Source organism: Stegodyphus dumicola, chromosome X2 (genome assembly GCF_044657685.1).
Source record: "Stegodyphus dumicola isolate Sdum_Otavi_A_Nest chromosome X2, ASM4465768v1".
NCBI classification, from domain to species: Eukaryota; Metazoa; Arthropoda; class Arachnida; order Araneae; family Eresidae; genus Stegodyphus; species Stegodyphus dumicola.
The window spans coordinates 100,148,374-100,171,600 of NC_140781.1; the positions used below are offsets into that span (position 1 = coordinate 100,148,374).

Below are 23,227 nucleotides of genomic sequence, written 5' to 3' on the forward strand. Positions count from 1 at the left end.
CAAACGGGCGTTTTCGTGGTTTTCTCCATGTGTAACGTGTACACGAGTCAGTTTCCCTTAGAAAGTCCTCCACGAAGGCATCCCTCCCCTTAGGCAGATAGCCCTAGTGTACTTTGCCATAATTAAATACACCAACACCTTAATTTATTATTTCAGATACTAAATATGAGAGGGGCTGGAGACAGAAAGAAAAACACTCGGAAATTAAGACATTGGAATTAATTTAATATCTGAAGTTTTCAAGAATCCTTCTTTTCGAATAGATTTCTTTTTCAGTTTACATAAAAAGCACGAATTTTAGATTTATGAGCTCCAGACGAAAATTCTAAATGTTCACTATTAAAATTTAAACCCATAGGCATTATATTTAAAAGCGTATCTAAATATAGAATGTCTAGACGAGCTTTTACAAATAAGAAATATTTCTTCCTTTTATATTTTCATTTGGATGGAGAAAGATTTACTTTTAAATGTACATGGAAAGAAATAAAAGCACTGTAATAGTCTTGATTAATCATCCATTTAAACCATGCTTTTTAAAAGTAATTTCTTTCTGTTTGCGATTAATCTGTGTTTACGCAGCAGTTGCTCATTTTGCTCTAAGGCCCCACTTCTTTCAGTCACCAGTTCTTCATCTTCAGTAGAATGGAGTGGGTCACAAAACGCATGCCTTTCTTAGGATTATTGTTGCAATATATCAAATATACTCTAGCAACCTCGAAGCGAAATCTTCCCTTCCTGGAAAACAAATCGCCAACAAAAAGTGCCAAAGAAAAGAACGCTCTCACGAATTCACATCCAAGTAGTCATATCGTAGCGCCTTAAGCTTCAAGCTCGCTTCCTCATTGGCCAAAAACACCCTGGTGCGTTTCTGACTGGTTATGACGCTCCGAGAGGAATGTTAGTTGCGAACTAGCGTTTATCCAGGAAACATCGGTTTCTCGACTGCTCCTGAAAAACGGAGCGCCTGGAACGAGTTTTCTCCGTTCAACAAGCTGCTGCCTGCGGTCTAAAATCAGTTTCTCCTTGCTCGCAGGGCTGAATGTGGTGAGAATTTGAAATATTTTTTGGGGGAAATTTTTTTTGATTCATTTCATGTTTCATTTTAGCCACTGAGTTTATTCGAATATAATTGTTAAAACATTCTTTATAAGTTTTAATTTAAAATGCCATTTCAAGTTGTGTTTTTACAAAATATCAGTGTTGCCAGACCTTTTTATTATACACACTTAAGCGTAACATAAAAAGTCTTGTCATCTGTATTATTTTAATGCGCGGTAAAAATTTAAAAAAATAAGGCTTACACAGTCTTTATTTGTAGCACTTATTTATTTTTTCTACATAAGGATTTTGATAACTTAAAAAGGAGTTTTAATAGTAGAAAAAGGATCTTATTTTTCCTTCTAAAATTTGAGATCCGAAAATAATAATTTGTATAGTGCATCATACTCGAAAATAAATTTAATTCATCTACTACATGCTAATGGTTAGTCATTTTCTTGATTTTGCATTCATAAAATTGCTTTATTGAAACTGCCATTAGAATTAAGTATTATTTTCAGAAGGAATGGTTTCGTTCCCATATGAATTTCTGATATTCCCACACATTAGACATTAATTTAACCATTAGCAGTTTGAATGCACCTTCCAGGAATTGTGTGATTGTGTTTAATATCACTGTGGTAAGTTAATAGTCTTTCGTAAGAAAAGTTACAACAGAAATTAAATATTTATTTATTTATATATGTATTTAAAAAAATAAATGTATAGAAACCAGTGTCATATTATAATTTTTAGAAGCCGTGAATCCTGCGTATTTTAGCCAGAAGGTTTGCTAGTCAATTGCATCATTGAAAATGAGAAATGATTTCTTCTCAAAACACTAAAGCACGCATTTGCTACGCTACTTGCTCATAACGAAGACATGAATAATATTACTTTCGAAAATCAGCGCGTAAGACTTTAAATATTTTGAAGCAGCTACAGTCTTTCGAATGATAACTATCTGATTTTCGTCTTTATTTCCCTGTCAAAAATTTCTTCTCGTTAGTTGAATCCTTCAAGCTAATTCAATATGTTATTAAAGCTAATGAATTAGATTTGAAACTCGTTTCATAATTACCTACTGAGAAAAGTAAAGGAATAAAATTATACCATGCTTTTAGATAAAAAAATTTCAAAATTTGTTATAAAATATATAAAGATATTATCAGATTGCAAATATCATAAAAGGTAGAACTCAAAATTTTGTACTGCTCTTTATTTTCTTATTAACTTATTTGGTTATATTTTATGCTTTAATGCGGATATAAACATATTTATCCGCACGCGCTTTGGTCGTATGTTGCGTCAACTGAATACTATCCAGAAGCCATTTTATAGGAGAATTTTTTACTGAAACATAAACCTTTACTCAACTGTATTAATTTTGTCTAATAGACATTCGTTCCTGATATTCGTCATTTAAAATTATGTTGGAAGTAGTTTTAAATTGCATTGAAATGTTTTTAAATTAGGCAAAATTCGATTTTGAAATCCCTTTTATTTTAGAAAGGCTCTGCGTGCTTTGGAATGACTATCTGACTGACTACCTTTTCTTTCGAGAACGCATTTTACTTTTTGAAGAAGAGAGACTCACTTCATCAGATTATCTTTCAAAATTTATTGAGCCTTTTTAAGATCAAACCTATCTAAGATAATTGTTTTAAATTTTAAAATTTAAACTGGTTTTATTCTCCTTGATATATTACGCTTAGTGATTTACATATAAGGATATAGATTAATTTAATATTCTTCGCACTTTGCAGAGAACAAACTATTTTTCTTATTTTACTTAAAAACTATTTTCATGTATGATATTTTTTTAAATAATTATTGCCAATATTATTATTGTGTTTTTAATGTATCTGTCAGCTACAAATTTGTGAAGTAGAGTTAACAGATTCAAATTCGTTAAAAGCGAAATTCCCATATTTCGTTAGGGAAAATGATGCTATCAAAATTTATAGATTTTTAAATTTTTTATATAATCAATTAATGTAGATTTCATAAATAACCTTCAATTACCTGACTGGATAATTTTCAGAATGCTTATTTATTTGTGAGTGCAAATAAATTAGCAATTACTGTCATTTTTTATCTTATACGTGTTACGCAGTGCGTATCTAAGCATATATGGCGTATCATTAATTAATATAGAAATAAATATATTTGATAGCATGTTGTAACTGAAAATATTTGAATGCAGAAACAACTTAGAATTTAAAGCCGTTGAGTGCAAAGATAATTTTATTGGAGTTAGATTCCTAATTGATTGATTTATGTACAAGGAAGCTCCAGCCATTTCTGTACTCATAATGCGATTGTAACTTAGTTCACTAAATGTTCTCCACCAAGACAATCGTACTAAATAAGGTAGATTTAGACTGCTACCATAAATTGCCCACAAGACGACAACATTAAGTCATTTGAATCCTCTTTCAAAGCATAAATAGTTTGATATTAATCAGCAGAAACTGGAGTGTAGACAAAACATTATTTAAATACTGTTTTATTCACTACGAGCAGATTTCTTGAGAGGTTGCAGAAAATTCCAAATACAATGAAGTACGACTTATAAAATTTAGCTTAGGTTGAATACTCTATTTTTAATATGTCATGTTCAATTTCATGTTAATATGTTTAATAGTTTTAAAGTATTTAGGATACAACGCTAATGTACATAAAAGATGTTTAGTTTAACTTTCAAGTATATCAGGTCAAAACTCAAACTTACGAATGCAAAAATAGAACGTCTAATGACATTCCATCTAACTAATATTTAAATAAATTATAAGAAGTAAACTGTTAGAGAATTTCTTAGAATTCAGTTTTAAAAGAGTATTTTCTAAATCCTAAATTAATACTTTTATTACAAAACAAAATTGATTCATCAATGTGTATTTTAAAACGAATTTACTCTTTCTAATTCAAACAGTGCTTATGAGGCATCGTTAGTATATTGGCAGATATTTCTTTCCTTAATTTTTGTCATAACAATATAATAAAATATTGACAGATATCGAGACGTTATGCAGCGTAAATGAAATCCCTTTTCTCAAGATGCAGTCCGAACTGGGTTGAAACTAGGCAAATAGTTCTCATATACTTCACCTTAAACTGATAATCCAATTTATTCTGGCATTAAGAACTTGTTTTATTGGATTACGGTTATTTTTTTTAGGTTAAAGTTGCATTTGAAAATTAAATTTATAATCTAGTTTTGAAGTAAAGAGCTCTTCGATCAGGTGTATTTTCTTTGTTTCGGCAAAATATTTCCAATATTCTAATTTACCCGAAACAAATTAACTACAGTCACTGAAGCACAATTTAACTAATGCCTCGCTCACTCAAAACTAGACAGTGAATGACGTGAGAATCACAAACTATTCGCTAATTCTTATTTAGAAACCGATATTTTCAAATGGAAAGAAGTCCAGCTTACTGTTCTTTCCCAACAGAAATACTTCCATTAAAAAGAATCTTGTACAAAAAATTAACATCTTGCCAATCTAGGAAAAATTATGTTAATCGATCTTCGCAAAAGAACAGAGGTTCTGTTTTGGGAAACTATAAATATTTGTAACTCTTTTATCTCTTTTGAGTTTCTTTGTTCCCCGCTTTTTGTCTTAAGTTTACATCAAGTCTTTTACGTTCACAGAAGAATCCTTTATTCTGATTTATGGCTTCGCTTTCCTTTGGATATAAATAAATCATATGAATAGGGCAGATGGTAGTATAAATACTGTCTGTCAACTTATTTCCGAGAACAGAAGGGAGAGAAATAAGGACTGTCTAATACTGGTAACCGAATAAAGTATTCATCACAGGCGAACGTAACAATTTTTATATCGAATAGAAGCAATTTCTTGAATTCAAAATGAATAAAAAATGTATAATATCGGTATACTTGTGTCATAATAGGGTGTTTCATTCAAGCAGTCATTTTTAAAAGCATATATTTATGACCACTATACCGATATTTTTGTATAATGGTATTAGAATAACTATTTGAAAGGTGCAACATTTATATAGGTAATGTGGTATCAAGTGAGAAATTTCGTGCAATGAAAATATGTACTTTACAATATCTAATGGTACTTCTATTTACTTGATTTAATTTTTGTAATTTCTTAACCTTAATGAATTACGCAAACATAAATAGTTTGAAACATAATTGTAACTTTTAATTTGATAAATTCTTTGAAAAGCTATAATAGTTACATTAAAAGACTTAATGGTCAGTATCCAACAGAACAAGGGTAATAACTTGCATTCACTGGCAATAGCCATTGACATCAAAAGAGCCTTTGACGGCCAGACGTAACACATTCTCTGCACAATATGGCATGTCCCACAGCCATCAAGATCGAAGTGTACAAATAACATCAGACAGTTGCATTTATGTTAAAAATGTCTTTAGAGGGTGTCCACAGGGGTCATGCCTAAGACCAACCCTGTGGAATATAAGGGCAAACTCGGCATTTCATCAGTTTGATAACGTAGAATATGCTCGAATTATATCTTAACGGACGATTTATGCTAGTCGTTTCACGAAGGAATAACGTCGAAATTGGATCTCGGTAGTCTTGTTCTATTCGCTCAATAGGCCAGAGCACATAAGCCTCAGATTTAGGCACAGAAACCTATAACTTTATTCATAGGACGCAGTAGGCAGCTTAGAGGGAACCCAGGTGTTAAACTCCATGGGATACCGGTAAAATGTTCCCCCAATTGAAATACATCGGGCTAATACTCGACAACAGACTTTCCTGGGTGCCACATGTCAGGAATCTTAAGACTCGAATTAGCAAATAAATAAAATTTTGAATGCAACGCAATGTATCGTTTCACACATTTTTTTTTCATTACGTTCTCTTTGCTCAATTTATATTTCATACAATATCACATCTCAAAATGGTAGAATTATATTCTACTGCGGACGCATGCATTTTCTACTGTATCCAGTGTTCTCAACTTAGGTTGACCGGTAGTATAGTCACGTCGAGGTGACAGGTTTGGACTGTTCTGGAAGATCTTACGGAAAGCATATAAGCAAGCGTTGCTAGCTCGATTCAGTCAGTCGGTTTTATAATCTAAGTCTCGTAAACTCAGCTCTTAACATAAATTAAACAAAGTGATATAAACTTGTTTATGCAGTGTTATATTACTTCTAGTTTGTTGTCTTTGTTAAATAATTAATTGTTAACAGTGCTGTAAATTTGTGCTCTAGTACGTTTGATAATGGACCGATTTTTGAACATTAATAAACTAAAGCTAAAGAAAGTATATCTTCAACAAGTGGCACGACTGTGAAGATATAAAAATATAGTAAATATGATGACGGTTATTTAGAGTTTGGGTTTATGTCAACAGAAATGGATGGGAAGAGAGACCAAAATGTGTATTGTGTATGAAAGTTTTGGCAGTGGGGTGTAAGCTTCGAAATAATTGAAGCACTATTTAGAAGCTAATCATCTCAGCATGGTTGCCAACATCAAGAATGTTTTGCTAAGAAGTTAAAAGAACTGAAACAACAAAAAATACATAGTTTCTGAAGATTCTTGTAAGACTGCATCTATACTAAGCAACTCTTTGCTAGCATCTTAAAAGGTGGCTTTCAGGATCGCGAAATGTAAGAAGCCTCACACCATCGCAGAAAAACTTATTCTACCGGCTGCTGTAAATACGGTGATTATCATGGTTGGTGAGTCTGCTAGGAAGCTGCTTCTAAATGTACCTTCGTTCAATAACAGAATTAGTCGGAGAATATAACATATTGCGAAATATAACATATGAATCATTTGAAAAAATTAAAGGAGTGGAATTTGGATAGCAGTTAGATAAGTCTACGGATAATAATAAGGATGCTCATTTGATATGCTATAAACAAATTCTTGATACATTCATACCTGAAAATCATTTGAATTGTCCTAAAAGCATTAGTGTCTGTACTGATGAAACTCGTTCATGTTTGGCTGCTATGGAGGATTAGAGGCACTTATTCGAAGCAAATCTGCAAATGCACTATGGACCCATTGCATTATTCCCAGAGAAGCGCTTGTGTTAAAGTATCTGAGTCCTGGACTGAATCAGGGGTTAGAGTGTGGTGAATTTTATAAAATCGTGTTTCATTGAAAACAAGTTTTTTTTTTAAATTGTCTGAGTATATGGGAGCCGAACGCTCGTCTTTGTTGTACTATAGCAGTGCACGATGGCTGTCTCGTAATAATGTTTTCTCACGTACCTTTGAATTGCGGCAAGGAATTTTTATTTTCCTTAAAGAGGAAGGATAAAAAGATACAGAAGATTTCGCTGATGCCGAATTAAAAAAAAACAAAAACAAAAAAACATGGCATATTAATGTGTAATGTTTGAAAAGCTGACTCCTCTTCACCTCTCTCTGCAGGAAAAACACGTGCACTTTTTGAAGTCAAATTCACTACAAACGGCGGATTACTTTTCAAACTGTTGCCACAAAGTATTATCGCCCTGTGTTATATTTAAAGAAATTAAATAATTAAAAATCTTCATAAATGTATGTATGTTTCTTGCATTGTGATAAAACAACGGTACATAAAGCCATCGAATTTTGAATGACGTAATCCTCCTATGAATATGGGCATGTGGAAGACTAAATTTGAAATTTGGAATTTGTTTTATTATTAATTTCCTATTTTGTAAAACTTTAACGAATTTTTGATTAACAAACTCAAGGATTTCAAAGTGAGCAATGGCAACGTTGTACAGAAAAAAAAATTATCTCCAGCGCGTGAGTCTCTGTATCGGAAATTCTAAAGATAATCTCATTTTAAAATTATTTTGCGATATTGCTGTTGAACTGAATTTTATGGTTTAAGTGCGAAGAACGTGATATTTAATAAATAAATATTACACGCAAAATGTTAAAAAAAAACACCCCTTTGGACGTAATTTAAAATCTGAAACATTTCAAATTTTTTTTATGTATTTATTTAATTTTTTCCTTAAAATACAATGATGGCAAAATGAAAATAATTTCATATCTGATATGAGACAGGCAGGTAGGCTTCGCGTGCTTTGCCGTATTCAAATAACTTAAACTAACCAATATGAGACTTACGTAAGTAGAGACCATTACATTTTTCAAAGCCATGAAACATGATAAATCACCTATGACTTTTCAGTAATTCGAGCCACGAATCTTCCGACTACTAATTAACTCACACCACATCAGTATGTATGGGGGGATGCGAAAACCCTTAAATGCAAACTTAACTAATTATATTAAAAGCATTAAAAACTAAAACATTGCACTGGAATGAAACCTGACTACAAAAGAAACTGTTTATGGCAATTAGAAATATTTTCTAGAGCTTTATGGTAAATAAATTTTTAATCAATAAGAAAAATAATCTCATTGTATTCGTATTTGAATATTCACGGATTAACTGATAATAATACATTTTTATCTCTCATACTCTCATCGGCTCAAAAATATATTTTCTCACATATATAATCACATTATTCCATTTTTTAACGAATCTAACCATAAAAGGAAATATGCTTTAAATTTAATATGCAAGATGCACGTCATAATGTAAGATTTTACGCTAAATCTAATATTCAGCTGAAAGAAAACATTCCGAAGTTGAAGAGGAATAAAGTAGAATTGCGCTTGTTCTTGTTTCTAGCTCTTTAATCTTTTATTTATTCATCAGTACATATTTTATGAGGTCCAAGAAATTTGGTAGAAATAATGCGAGCTTCTCAGGTGTCGTAGTTCTACACATGAAGGTAATGAAGATTTCGCATCTAAAAGAAAAAAAATCTCAGATTACTGTAACCTTAATATCTTTCCTAAAAATATAGAGAAAATATTCACAAAGCAAACTATATTTTACTTTCATGGAAATTAATCCAATTTATTGAAAGAACATTCGAATAAATGAGATGAAAAATGCATTCGTACATAAAATTTCTTACCTCCGTATCTGTTATTTATTATTTGCTGGATAGAAAAGAATTCTAAATAAGCGAAACTCTTTTGTCCCGGTCGAAGCAAAGATAATGCCAGCTGGTAAAAGCAGCATTTATTGTAGCAATTCCAAATAAAAGAACCAGGGGTTTGAGATACCATTTCAAATTTTTCAACCCAAGCAAAGTACTTTTTATGTAATGAACGATTTTTTTTGTTAACTTATTAAGTTTTGTGATGGGTAAGATATCTAGTTCCATTTTACTAATTGAATAACATTCTTTAAAGTGCAATAACAAACATATTCATTTACTAAATCTACAGAAATTTATCACTGCAAAATTGCTCATCATGCGGAGATATATATTCATTAGAAAGTACCTGATTTACTTGTACAGGATGTTCATGATGAATTGCCTAATTTCTGTATTTTTAGAGTTTTTGTCCGAAATATAGATTTTTCAAAATATAAAGCGGGAAGTGAAACTTACCTATTGAATTAAGACACAATAACACGCCAAATAAATACTAATTCAGAAGACAAACAACAAAAATCAGCGTTATATTTACAAAATTTCCACAGAACTAGTTTCGATGGTTTTACCGAACCACCATCCTCAGCTGCAAAACCGCAAATGAACAAGATAGGAAAAAATGATTAGATAAGATAAGAAAGCCTGGACAAGAATAAGCAAGTGGCGCCATCTGTTGGTGAAACCAGAACTAAAACATAATTTCTTTAAAGGTCGAAGACAAATTTGGATTGGAATTAGGATCGTTAACTAGAACAGAAAGATTTTTATGAATGTGAAATGCCTCTAGAAAATCCAGTTCTCCAATGGAAGATGTTTTTTGAATAATTTTGGCAGCAGAAAAATTGTAAGTGTGATTTTCGGACCAACAATGTTGCGCAACAGAAGACTTCTGTGTTTCCTTTTTTCTAACATATGCCTCATGTTCCTTGACGCGAAATTTTAAGGCTCTCTTAGTTTGGCCAATGTAAAATAAACCACACTGGCAAAGAATCCTATAAATACCCCAGGAATTCATATCCGGAAAGGGGTCCTTAAGTATGGAACTCGGAATTTTATTGATGGGAGAATAAACAACCCGAAAGTTAAATTTCTGCAAAATATGTAATTTTAGCTAATTGATGGAAAGAAGGGAATGACAACAGAATTTTTATAATCTCCTAAAACAAGAGTGTGCCTTTTAGTGTGTTGAGATGAGAATTTTTTAACTGCTTGATTAATAATGTTGGTTGAAAAGCCCCTGTCATAGCTATTGCTTTTAAATAATTTAGTTCTTCATCAAGGGCTAGTTTGGAGGAGCAAACTTGAAGAGCACGGAACACATAGGAATAAAATGAAGCTAACTTTTGTTTAGTCGGATGACATTATTTAAAGTGTGGTGGAAGGCAAACCGATGAAGGTTTACGGTAAACTGTAGTACTGAAGTTGGATGTGTTACGTGTGACCAGAATGTCGAGAAACGGAAGAGAATTGCAAGTCTCAAGTTCAAAAGTGAACTGAATAGCAGGATCAATAGAATTCATTGTTGAAAGAACTTTATTTAAATCATCTTTATTACCTTCAAACAGGGTAAAAGTATCGTCTACGTAGCGGAACCATGCCGGGAAGTTTAAAGTTTCAAACAATTTTGATTCATAATAATGCATGTAGATATCAACCAGGATGGGACTGAGGGGGCTTCCCATGGCTAATCCCTCAGTTTGCTTGTAATATTTATTTTGGAAAACAAAATGTGTTTCAGACAGAGTTGAGTGAAAGAAATTAGCTCATCAATTTCGATGCAAGAGAAATGAAATTCGCGAAGTCTGGTTTCTAAACATCTTAATGCACCCTCCACCGGGACATTGGTGAATAATGATTTTACATCAATAGAAACCATGAGTAAATTACTAGGAGAAATGTTTTTAACCATTTTTACAAACTCTATTGAATTTTTTATGGTGTAAATGTTATTGTCTAAGAGAGTGGAAATTCTAGAAACCAAATATTTAGCTAATGGATACGAGGCAGTACCTAAATTTGATACAATAGGGCGGAAAGGAATACAACTTTTATGAATTTTGGGAAGAGCATATAAACTGGCACAATTCGCAACAGATGGGATAAGCGAATGTTTTAAGTTGCTTGAAATGATTTGCGAAGATTTGATCGCAGTTTTTATTTTTGACAAGTCGGAAGGTGAAGGATCTTTAGGGATCGGATTATATGGTCCTTCGTTTAAGAGTTTAGTGACACCATCGATGTAAGTGTTCTTATCCATGACGACTATCTGGCCACCTTTGTCGGCCTTTGAAATGATAATATCCGGGTTAGAATGAATTTCGCGCATTGTAGCTCTTTCTCTCGCAGTTACCTATTGAAGTTTAACAAATCAGCTTCTTCGAGTCAGATTTATAATTGTTCTCAGAGTTTTGAGGCTTAACCTCTTAACCGAAAATAGATTACCATAGATTGAACTGCTTTTTGAGTATTTTGACGTGCAGTATAAAATTACCTTCTTTCGAGCCAAAACTTTTCAAAATTTTTAGTGCACGAGTAAATGAAATCAACAGTTTGTAAGGGATTTCTCTTCCTCCTTATCACGTGCCTTCTTGATATTATTGAAAGTATATCTGGTTCGTATCGGATGGTCCGGTGTTCGCATCGCGGTAAAGGCATTGCTCATTTTTCACGTTTTCTGCTCCGAAGAAAACCTAACGATAGGAACTTAATCTTTCTTTTAATAAATTAAGCTATTTCCTTCCTTATTTAATTTTTATATATGTTATAAATTTAAATAAAGGAAGTAAGAGGACGGCTAAATCTCTGGCTAAACTTAAGCCAATGAAGTTGGTATCATCTCAAAAGTCCATAAGGCGGTTACCATGATCGCTGGAAAAAGAATGCCTGATGGCTTTGAGACATGAATACTTTTTTTCTCGAGTGCAGGGCGTTTTGAATAGTTTCTTTAATTAAATTGGATTTTATGCATACATGTAGCGACTTTTTCTTCTGTATGTAAGAATCGTACAAAGTTTCCCTCTTTCTTTTCTCTTTGAAAAATAAAATCCGTTTGAACCGAAAATTGTCATTAATTAAAAGATGTTTTTAGGTGAAAAACATGCGTTAGTCTTAGTTTATTTTATTTATCATTGTCATCATTATTTATGGTGAGGAAACTGTAATATTTTAATGCATTCATGGAATAACTCAACTAAACTTATGTGCACAAGTAGTACAATTTTTTCTTCTGTGAATGCGAGTTGTGCAATAGCCTTCTTCGCCTGAATCGCTGAAAGCGCTCTCGCTAAAATAAAATCTTCATCAATCAGGCGTTTTGGTTTCTTACACTCAAGTAGGTTAAGTTTCATGCATGTGATATGACTTTTATGAAGCTGTACGTATGTCCGCTGTGGAAAAAAGACTTAAAATTAGTCTTTGTCTATACTGATTAGAAACTCATGATTGGAAAACCATGGAATGCTGTAGATGCAAATTTTTCGTTCCTCTTAGGTGTATTAATACTAATAAATTTTTTTTTTGTTTCAAACGAAAAACGCTCTGTGCTAGTAAAGTGCATTTTTCAAATTTATAAATGGAGCACATTTGAGCATTATTTCGTTACACTTTCGAGGCCGACTGTGCTGGAATTCTGGTGAATAGATTATGCTGGAAGGGCTATCGGAATTTGATCTTTATCCTTTTCGCGAAGGAAAAATGTTTCTGCAATTGGGATACCCAGTTACTCTGTAAGGTATTTTCTCCCTCCTAACTATGTGTGTTCGTGGGGTAGTTAGAAGCCCGTCAGGCTAGCAGTCGGAAGGTCCTGAGTTCGCTTCTCAGTAAGACCAATTGCTGATCTCCGTCTTTTCAGGTTCTGACAGTTAAAAAAGACTATACAAGTGGAGCCTGAACTAAGATGTGATGGACCATAATTTGCCACCACCAGGATTACTTTGGGCCCACCAGCGGCCGAGTGGCGTTTTCGTGGTTTTCCCCATGTGTAACGTGTATACGAGCCAGTTTCCCTTAGAAAATCCTCTACGAAGGCATCCGTCCTCTTAAGCAGATAGCCCTCGAGGCTTTGCCATAATCACACAAACACCAGGATTACTTAAAGGGGGGCTAGGTCCGAGCTTACTCAGTGCCCCTTTATTTGGGGAGAATGTGAAAAATTTTCTTCCTTCTTATTGAGAGCCTTCATAGAAGCACGTCCAGCTAGCAATCGAGAAGTTCGAAGGTTGACACATTTCCTGTTCTGATGAGCTTTATGATTCTATAACTTTTCCAATGATGCTTCTGGGCGACCAATGACCAATGATTCTTGGGTAACTACTCAACCACAAGAAGAAGTGAAATGAATCAGTACTTAATAAATGAACCTTTGATCACTAAACCTATATAATTCCACTGCACACTTTCGCATGGAGATTCATATTGACCAAATATATGTTAAACTGGTATGTAATCTAGATGACTTTCAGGTTTTGTGGTGCAGTGGTCGATTATTTATTAGAAACTAACTTTATTTGTGACGCTCATATTATACAATAATAGTTATTACAAAATTTTAAGAAGCCAAGATAAAATAATTTCCATTTACTTACGCAGATAAATTCACTTTTCCAACACTGAAGGGGAAAGTAATATCTTATGTAGAGCCGATTGAAAACTTTTATATCGGACATGATTTTAAAGACTACCGCCTCGAATAGCTTTTTCTTCGAATTGTTAAAACTTTTCTTCTTCAAAAGTTTGTTATGCGGAAAGCAATATGAATGTTTTAGATTAAATATATTACTTATGAATTTAAAGCACAGCAACTGCAGAAGAGTGTAAGTGACATAAAGTTTTCCATTTGCATTGTTCTCCGACAACAAATCTAGCTCATGAAGGCCTGAATATGATTTCGTCTTCTCATTGTCTAGAGAAGTCTCTTGTCTTAATTTTGTTTCGTCTGGCAAAATTCTCCCCAAACAACAGGGGAGATAAGTGAAATTATGCAAATTATAAGATGGAAGCATGGAACATTGCTAATTGCACTATCTCAAAACCTTCATGAGGAGCTAAATGCGATAAAACAAAACTGTTTGCAAGAAGAAAGCAGTCAGAACTTCTGTAAACTATGACTAATTAGATTAACAATAAAATGCAGATAAGGTATTTTTCGATTATTAAATCGCATAATCCCATATTATATTGCGTTTGACAGCGGATGACAAATTCTGATCCCAGAAATGTTAATTTGTGACAACATTTTGTATCGATGCAAGTATTAGTTTAATGCATTTGCTTTACCCTTAACAAGGTATAATTATCATTAGGTAAATAAGACTGGTCCATCTCGACGACGAGCCGTGTATCTAACAGTAACCAAATGGCATTTCCAATCATTGAATGGAATTTGTTACTGATGACTTGTTGAGTATCAAACATCACGAAACATATTAAAGGACTATTGCAGCAATATACGTTCAAGTGCATGCAGTGTTTCACAGCAGTGCAGCAGGAAAGATAGGGCGCTGGCTCATTGATTATTTTGATACATTAGGCTGGGGCAATGGGATCCTGTGTTATTTGACTTTTGCTGTAGAAGTTTGCATACTTGTTAATATAGAATATAGGCAAAGTTATTAAAATATTGTGATACTCTTTCATAATGCTATAGCGTTTGATTACTTGGCAGTAACGGATTATAACATAAGGGTGTTTCGAAATCTTCAAGGCTCATGCTATTAATCATTTAATATTTCTTCTCCTGCCGTATCAATACAAATGAGTATGAAGTATGATAAGGACAATGAAGCCTTTCACTGGCTACTCCACTTTCCTCAAGACAGGGTCATTTTGAAATATGCTGAGTAGTATAATAGAACATTCACTGAGTATCATCGAAAATATTTGTCTGAAAGAACTTTTGCTTTTGAATAAAATACGAATGAAATTATCTTTGTTACGTATTATATCATGCTGAAGTACGTTAACCATGTTTAAATACAGAAGCTTTATGTTAATGTTATTTTTAGAATTTTCACTATTTATTTTTAACAGTTTATTTTGAATGTTGGTCATTTATGTAATGTACTCTAGTATTTAAAATATTCGATTAGAAAATCTTTATTTTAATAACTCTTGATTGACTACTAGAAAAACTTGTTTTCATAATGATGAGATATTTTTTTTCCAATGGCAGATTGTGAACAATTACAAATGTAACCCAGTCCATTAATCTGTACAAGGCCGGATGTGGTGGTCTCTTTATTATAGAGGCATCTAATAAGTGGGCCACCATCGCCTTTCCTATGAAGGAACGGACAGTTACAACCATGCCTTCTCCGGGATTCGAACCCAGGCCCTTCGGCATCGCAGTAAACTTCCCTGATCACTATACCGACTGGGCGGTATGATGAGATATTTCTTGCCAATATTTCTTCTTTCATTTGACAAAAAAAAATGCGCAAGAATGAACGAGGCTTCAAAAACGTAAAACTCCAAGAAGCAAGGAATTACAGGGAATTATCACTTTTCCTCACGCGTGCTTTCGTAGGATGATGGTTAGTACAATGAACAAGTAATTGTAAAACTCGTGTCTCGACTCCCAGTGAAAGGTCGGTTTATTTTTCACGTTGTTTTCTTCAAACCTAGTTGTTTCTATAAAGCTTTAGCTGTTATTACTGAAAGGAATTCACGGAGGATATAAAGATGGTAAGGTGGTATCATTACAGTTAAACTTTACTAGCAACATTGCATTTAATTTATATCTTTCTTGTATGTCTCATTTTCTGACTCTCACGATCATTCCAGAGCAACAAGCAGTACGCAAATTTGAGCAGCTTCGTTTAATGCAGCGCTTAACCGTATGATTGGCTTGATCAACATTTGGCGGACGCTACCATGCTTGGTTTTTAGCGAAAGCCGCTACTCGAGAAGAAAGTGTAATTTGAAAACAATTTAGCTTCGTTAGTAAGCTAAGATTTTGAGATAGCTTTTAGTACTCGATCCACAGTTTGTAGCCTCGGGTAGAAAGTATTTAGAATTGTAAAGTCAACGACTGTTGAGTATTTTCTGTTTCACAACCAAGTCAAGGCAGCTCGTAATTTTGTTTGGCACTATTTTAATTTATCTCTCATACTTGGTGTGATACAATAAACTTAAGTTAGATATTTGTGCTTGTGTGATTCCATCATTTAATTAAGATATTAGTGATAACTCATTTATTAACTTTTACGAAATGATTGAAGAATAAGAGCTGAAGAAGTTGATATAAACTCCAGCATAATTGTTACAAATTAATGAATCCTAAATGCATATCTTAGATACTCAGTTTGTTTCTTTTTCTTACTAACTGAATTAAAGTTATCTGAACTTTTTTTGGTTGAAAATTTTTTTATTCGCCTACAGTCAGCAGTATTTCATAGTTCTAATCGGCACTCTTCGCAGATTGTCACTGCAGTTACCAAGAGCCTTTAATTTATAGTCTTTAATATGCAGTCTACTTTGATTTAGGCAAAATATGAAAATTTTTAATTTATACCAAAACCATCTTAACTTAAAAGTGAGTATTCTCTTGGTACACTAATTATGAAAACCGCAAACGTTCTTTTAAACCGTGCGTAATAAAAATAAAAAATACAGTAAAAATAATTTTGTAATATACTGACACTTTGTAATTTTAATACTTTATCGTTTAAAGCATCCTTAAACTTACATTATGAATAAAAAGAATATTCTTTATAGTGAATGTTCATTCAGTTCATGCATTTAAAAGTTTAAGGGATTAGTTCTTTCGTTTCAAAGCTCTTAGCTGGCGAGGTTTTATTTCAGGCCAGTTTTTTACATCGAAATTAATGCACATATACTATAAAAGTAGCAGCCTAAATTTATTTCACCTAAATTTATATTTCTCAAAGGGAATTTACTGCGACTTATAATAAGACAGACAGCTTTCAAATTCTTAAGAAATCTGTTTAGGTTAACATAAGAGCTTGCAGAAAAGTCCACAAGGAGATTTCTGCTTTATGCTGTCATCCAACGTAACTATTAAATAAAGTGCTTTCTAAAATAAATTCTCTTACCGTGGGAAATTTCACTGTGTCTCAGTTAAAATATTAATCCTTCACAACAGCTGTGTTTAAACTCTCAATAGAGCATCGTGTCAGGCAGCAGTAATGGAAAGTGGTTCAAACACTAAAGTCGCAGTTAATCTCAATCAAGTAAATCGATCCATCTCACTCGCATACTCTTTTCGTTTTTTGCTTTCTTTTAAAATCCGCACAAATTTAAACTATTAAAAATGAAGGCTGCTACCTTTTACCGTAAGCAGTTCAAATTTGCTCAGATGCAGATTACTATTTTCAGCTTATATTATGCTCGACATTTATAAAATTATGTAACGTAACATAATAAGAATATTTAAATGTTGCTGTTTCTCATCATCTTATGTTTACTTTAAAATTTAAGTACCTTTCTATTTGAATGCTAGCTAAAAAGAATAACAATAGTTAGATTTCCTCTTTCAAAGCATTATAGTAAATTAGATGTGTAATACAATTTTTTGATTTTAAAGATAAGGAAGTGTGACAATTAGGAATATTTAAAAAGCAACTGACATTTAGACTACGGCAGCTAATATTTGACCTAGACAGATGTTTACAGACTTGAGATATTCTGAGGTATTTTAGAAGTTATTTTAAGGATCCGAGCACTTTTGAATTTATAGTAAACCTTTTTTCGAATAAAATCAATGAATTCAGATATATCCTCCATGTGCAGAGATCCAAATTATTTAATAAATAAGAATTAAGTTCAAATGCGCAAAATTTAGGTAAAATTTACCGCTTGTAAAAACCCGTAACCAATTTCATCATTGAAAGGCCTATTTAAATGTTATATGCCCAAATGGAAATAAAATTAATAAAACATCTGTTTATTGTGCAGCCCTAGACATAGGCATATACAGTGAATTTAATTCCGTGGCTTTAAAATTTTCAGTTATAGCAAGAAAAGTGCAGACGATCAAAATAAGAAATAAATTAAAAAAAAATCTGAATGCTTTCAGATTTCAGAAGTCTGAGAACTTTTCAGATTTCCGAAAAGTTATTAAAATGTCTCTTTGGGCGTAATACAAAATGCAAAAGCCTTCAGAGTTTATATTACGCCCAAAAGGACTTTTTTTTTAACCGTCTTGTGTGTTACTTTTATTTATTAAGTTTCATGTTCTTCGCACTTAAACCATAAAATTCATTTCATCAGCAATATCACAAAATATTTAAAACGAGCATATCTTTAGAATTTCCGATACACAGTTTTTCGCGCTGGAGATAAAAATGTATTTTTTCCCTCACAGTGTTACCATTGCTCGCTTTGAAATAGTTGAGTTTGTTAATCAAAATATTGTTAAAGTTTTACAAAATATGAAATGGATAATAAAAAAATTCCAGATTCAAATTTGGTTTTCCAGATGCTATATTCGAGTGGTTGGTTTGGTTTGGTTTATTTAATTATGGCAAAGCCCACTAGGACATTTGCCTAAGGGGAGGGATGCCTTTCGTGGAGGACTTTCTAAGGGAAACTGGCTCGTATACACGTTACACATGGGGAAAACCACGAAAACGCCCATGCAGCCAGCCCGTTCGCGGGATTAGAACCTCGGACCGAACTACCAGTGTTCAGCGACTTTACCGCTCGGCCACTGGTGGGCCTATATTCGAGTGGAGGGCTACGTTATTCAAAATTTGATATCTATATGTGCTGTTGTTTTTTTTCACAATGAAAGAATCATACATACATGCATGCAGATTCTTCATTATTTAATTTCTTTAAATATAATGCAAGGGCTCTAATATTTAGTGGCAACAGTTTGAAAAGTGAAACGCCGTTTTACAGTGGACGACGCAAAATTCCAAACCGAAATTAATAGCCTTTCTAGGCAAATCGCCCCTTTAGGCTAAAAATTATTTATTTCACAACATTTAAACAAAATACAATCTAACGCTAAGAATGAAACAGTTGTTCTTATGAACATTGTTCTAGCTTGTGAAATCAACAGAAAGGAAATTCTTAAGTTACTATGACTTTTCTTATTTACATTTTTAATTCGCAGAAAAAGTAACAAATTATACTAGCAATCTACTATTTATGCCACAATTTTATTCTTAGTACGAGCCACATGCATGTTTTTAAGTTTTTTTGTGTGTGAGTAATAAAATAAAGCCCTTTACTTTATTTAATTAAAATAAAGGGCTTTATTTTATAAAATTTGGATTTTTTTAAATTTATAAATATTATATAAAAATATTTATAAATTTATATTTTCTGTTACATTTCAGGTTAATAAAATAAGTACAGCTTTGAGATTACAATAATTTAATATAACGTTGAGCATATTCATACAGCGTGAAAAATACAACATTGAGAATTTTTCAATTTAGTCTACAAGCTTTAATGTAATATCATAAACCATAGAGAATTTTAAATTGAGAGTTAGAAATTTCCTTTGATTAAATGAGCAGAAACAGAGCTAAGATGCAACTCTTGACAACCCTTAAACATCGACTTCCATTATAAATTTTCTGTACTTTGAACTGAGATTCTGAAACGTAAATATTTCCTCCTCAGATTATTTCGTTTTTAGAAAGGGCTTCAGTCTGAACAGTTTCAGTTTGATTTCAAAGCGTAAATGCAAAGTTGAAAGTTAAATACCTCTCTTTTAAATAAGATAGCAACTCGTCATTAGTAAGGAAGGAATTTAGATTTTCCAACATTTATATTTAAGTAAAAGTAAAGCATTTCTGAACAATTCTATGTGGCAGAGAAGTGTATTTAAGCAATAGCTACAAAGAAAATGCAAGCAATACTTTTCGTAAGAGTTATTGCATAAAACCAAGACAAAAGCTACATTATTACTCAAACAGGAACAAAAGAGCTTGGGAACTAGTATTAATTAAGGATATATTTAGGCATAAGAGTGGAAGACGTCAATACATTTTGTATGTCAATATCATATACTTGAAACCTAGCCGTTTTAAAAATATTATAAATTTACTTTCTTTTTAAAAGGAAACAAACAGTTTCTAGCTCTGGGACCATGGGTGAAATGTTGTCTTTAGGAGTGTAGCATGATTAAAAATTACAATTAAAAAAAGAACTTGTTTCAACATCCAATGTTATTCTTAAATTTTATCATTCTTACCTTTAAGTTCTTATTCAGTTAAAAAAATAAACTTTCATCAGACAAGCGGGCGGTCTTTTTGGAAGGCTAGGAAAAGAAAGGAGATTAAATAAAAATTTAAATTTGAATGATTAATCAAAAGTAAAGAAATAAATAAAATAAAAGCGTAGATTGCAACCACCTTCCATTAAACTTTAACACACAAAAATTCTGAATAATTCTGTTGGTCTTTCGATTCGTTGCAGGTACACTTCTGGTAGTTTTTGTTTTCACATATTTTATTTTTTTCCTCTAAATTCTTCCTATTATTATTCTAGTCTTTTCTTTTCAGCTTTCCTTTCATTAACTTTCCGTTTGAACGCTTCCCTAACGTAGTGTCTAGTGCAGGTTTCGCTTCAAATTTCTTTTATTTCGGCGACACGAATGTTTAGTGTTTTAAAAATGGAGAACTTTCAGCTTTTCCTATCTGCCTATATATATAACTTATATTTTTGTATCTGCCTATACATATAACAATGCGAACACATGTATGTATATATTATATGAATGATGAGGACTAGTCGATAAATATAAGAAAAGGAAATAAATGTGCTTTATTTTATAAGCTACATAAATTTTCACTTCTTTAAAATTACTTATTTCCATTACTTTGGTTTTGGTACTAAAAAATTAAAAGTCAAAACTTAACTGTTTTGAGTCGACGTCATTAATAAATATCAAGGGAAAAAATATCAATAAAAATTGCAAATCTTGAAGTAGCTTCTTTTATTGCATAGTTAAGTATGTTTCTCAGTTAGCTAAAATAGATTCATTTCGTTAAATTTTCCTTTTATTTAAATTTCCTTTTGTTAAATATGGTTACTAAATTACACTAAGCGTTTTTTTATCCTTATTATAAGTGCCATTTTAATTACATTTTTCTTGCTGTTGGTCTCTGTCTATTTTGCTCCTTGACACCACGTGATAATAATCAAGCAAAAGAAATAAATTACATACATAAGTAGGATATTGAAAAAAATTGTAATACCGAAAATTTCTTGAACAGTTGAGTAAAGACCCATATCTATATACAGAAACGAATATAATAATGCAGGCTTTAAGACTACGACATATAAGTGCTTTCTTTTAGTAAAAATATGTACAGTATAAATGTGCAGGATTTTATGTTAGCTAAACAGTTATTATGGTTTGAATCTTTAATATAACTTCTTCTTTCCGTAGTTCTCACTAGAAAGCAAATTATTGTACACTTAAGCCGAGGTTTAAATAAGCAGTAACTAATTTACATCAATACAGTCACAGATTTAAATCGAGTTTTAAATATTTTGAGGTTGGAGCTCCTGCAGATGCGTCTGGCTTACTATCTTTATTTACTATCGTCAGCTCTGCCAAATTTATTCCGCCTTTGGCATCTTACTAGCCGACGTTTAAAATATGTGCTGGTAATTATCTTGAGCCAGCTTAAGTAGTCTGTCTAGTCTCGGACTACCTAGTCTCCTAGTCTCGGACTACGTTCCCTACATTTCGGTATAACTGTATATTAATTTAAATACCCTCAAGTAGCGGAGGTTCGTCTGACGCTCAAGCATAGTTTTCTCTTCATTTAAGAGTTAGTAAATAAAAAGATTAGTTTAATCTTCTTAAGACATTTCAACATTCTTAAGACATTTCAACCTTCTTAAGACATTTCAACCTTCTTAAGACTTCATTAAGACTTCAGACGTTTTCAAACTCGCTTCTATTTTAGTAAGATCTGCAGGACATTGAAAGAAGATTATAGACATAGCAGAACCATACAATTTTGCATACGATTGGCACAAAGCTGTAGTTATTAAATTTTTACAGACCTTTTTAAAGAACCTTATTTGAAAAAAAAACTGTTCTGGGATATACAAAATTGGCTGTACAAAACTGGCTATCAGCATTACATGTTTTAAATTGTATTTAAACTCGAAATAGGCGCAACATCGATTTTTGGAATCATAAATCATATAAAAATATGCTTACTTTTAATAACAGTCTCTGAAATTTGGTATTTCTAGGAACGATAATCTGAAATCCGTATTAAATGGACGAAATTTTTTAGTTTTAGAAAACGCCTTTTAGATATCGGTTTTCGAAAGCTTATATGAGTAGCTGTCTTTAAAAATATGTACGCGGTTCTTCAACATAGTAATTAGCGATACCTCGGGTAATTTTGATCAAATGACGAGAGTTTTATTTTTATTTTTATACTTATTTAGCTGTGAAAAATATTTTTATCAAATGGTTTTTACAGGGCCCACTAAAAATTTAAGTTGGGTATATTTTTAAAAATAAAAAAGAATCACGTAATCAAAATCTGAAAGTTTACTTTGTTTGATTTATTTAGTTCTTTATATTATTTGATTTATTTAAATTCAACGGTAGGTCTACGATTAGTCAGTCAAGAAATGTTATTTGAGCATTCTAACATTTTGCACATTACTTAAAACATTTAATAAATTAGAATTTATTGGATTGGATTTGAATAATGACAATGCACATTAAGGCTATCTGCCAGTGAGGCCAGTTGATGGGCATTTTGAGGAAAACGGATGCATACTCATGTTATACATTGTACAGTCATTAGGATTCTTGAAGTAGGAAACACGAAAATAGAGCAATGCGTTCGCAAGGACTAGAACATGGACCTCTGGGATTAGGGGACACTATTTTTGTTCGGGCGCCACTGTAGTGATATTAGGTATTTTTTGAAAGCAGAAGAGATGAAAAATAAGCAATGCCCTCGCTGGTACTAGAACCACGGACATCTTGAATACGCGCCGAGTGTGCATCCGTTACACCATGAAGGCGCGTATTCGAGAGGTCCAGGTTCGAGTACCGGCGAGGGCACTGCTAATTTTTCATGTCTCCAGCATCAAAAATAACCTAATGACTCTACAGTGATGCCCGAACTAAAAGGTAGTGGATGACGATTCATCACCACCAAGGTTTGGATTTTGTTCCTCTAATCCCCAGTCGCCCTTTGAAAGGGGGAGTATATAAGGCATTTTCTTCCTTCTTTCGGCA

The 23,227-nt window shown here is 32.5% G+C and overlaps 1 protein-coding gene across 2 annotated transcripts in view; it reads left to right on the forward strand.

The window, feature by feature from the left end:
- Nucleotides 1–883: 883 nt before the first annotated feature.
- Nucleotides 884–23,227, forward strand: part of LOC118187840 (uncharacterized) — a 279,238-nt gene continuing 256,894 nt past the window's right edge. For both annotated transcript variants that reach the window (XM_085808803.1, XM_085808802.1), the window contains exon 1: nucleotides 884–1,047. The gene's annotated coding sequence lies outside the window, so the exon portion shown is untranslated. The remainder of the gene's footprint in view (nucleotides 1,048–23,227) is intronic.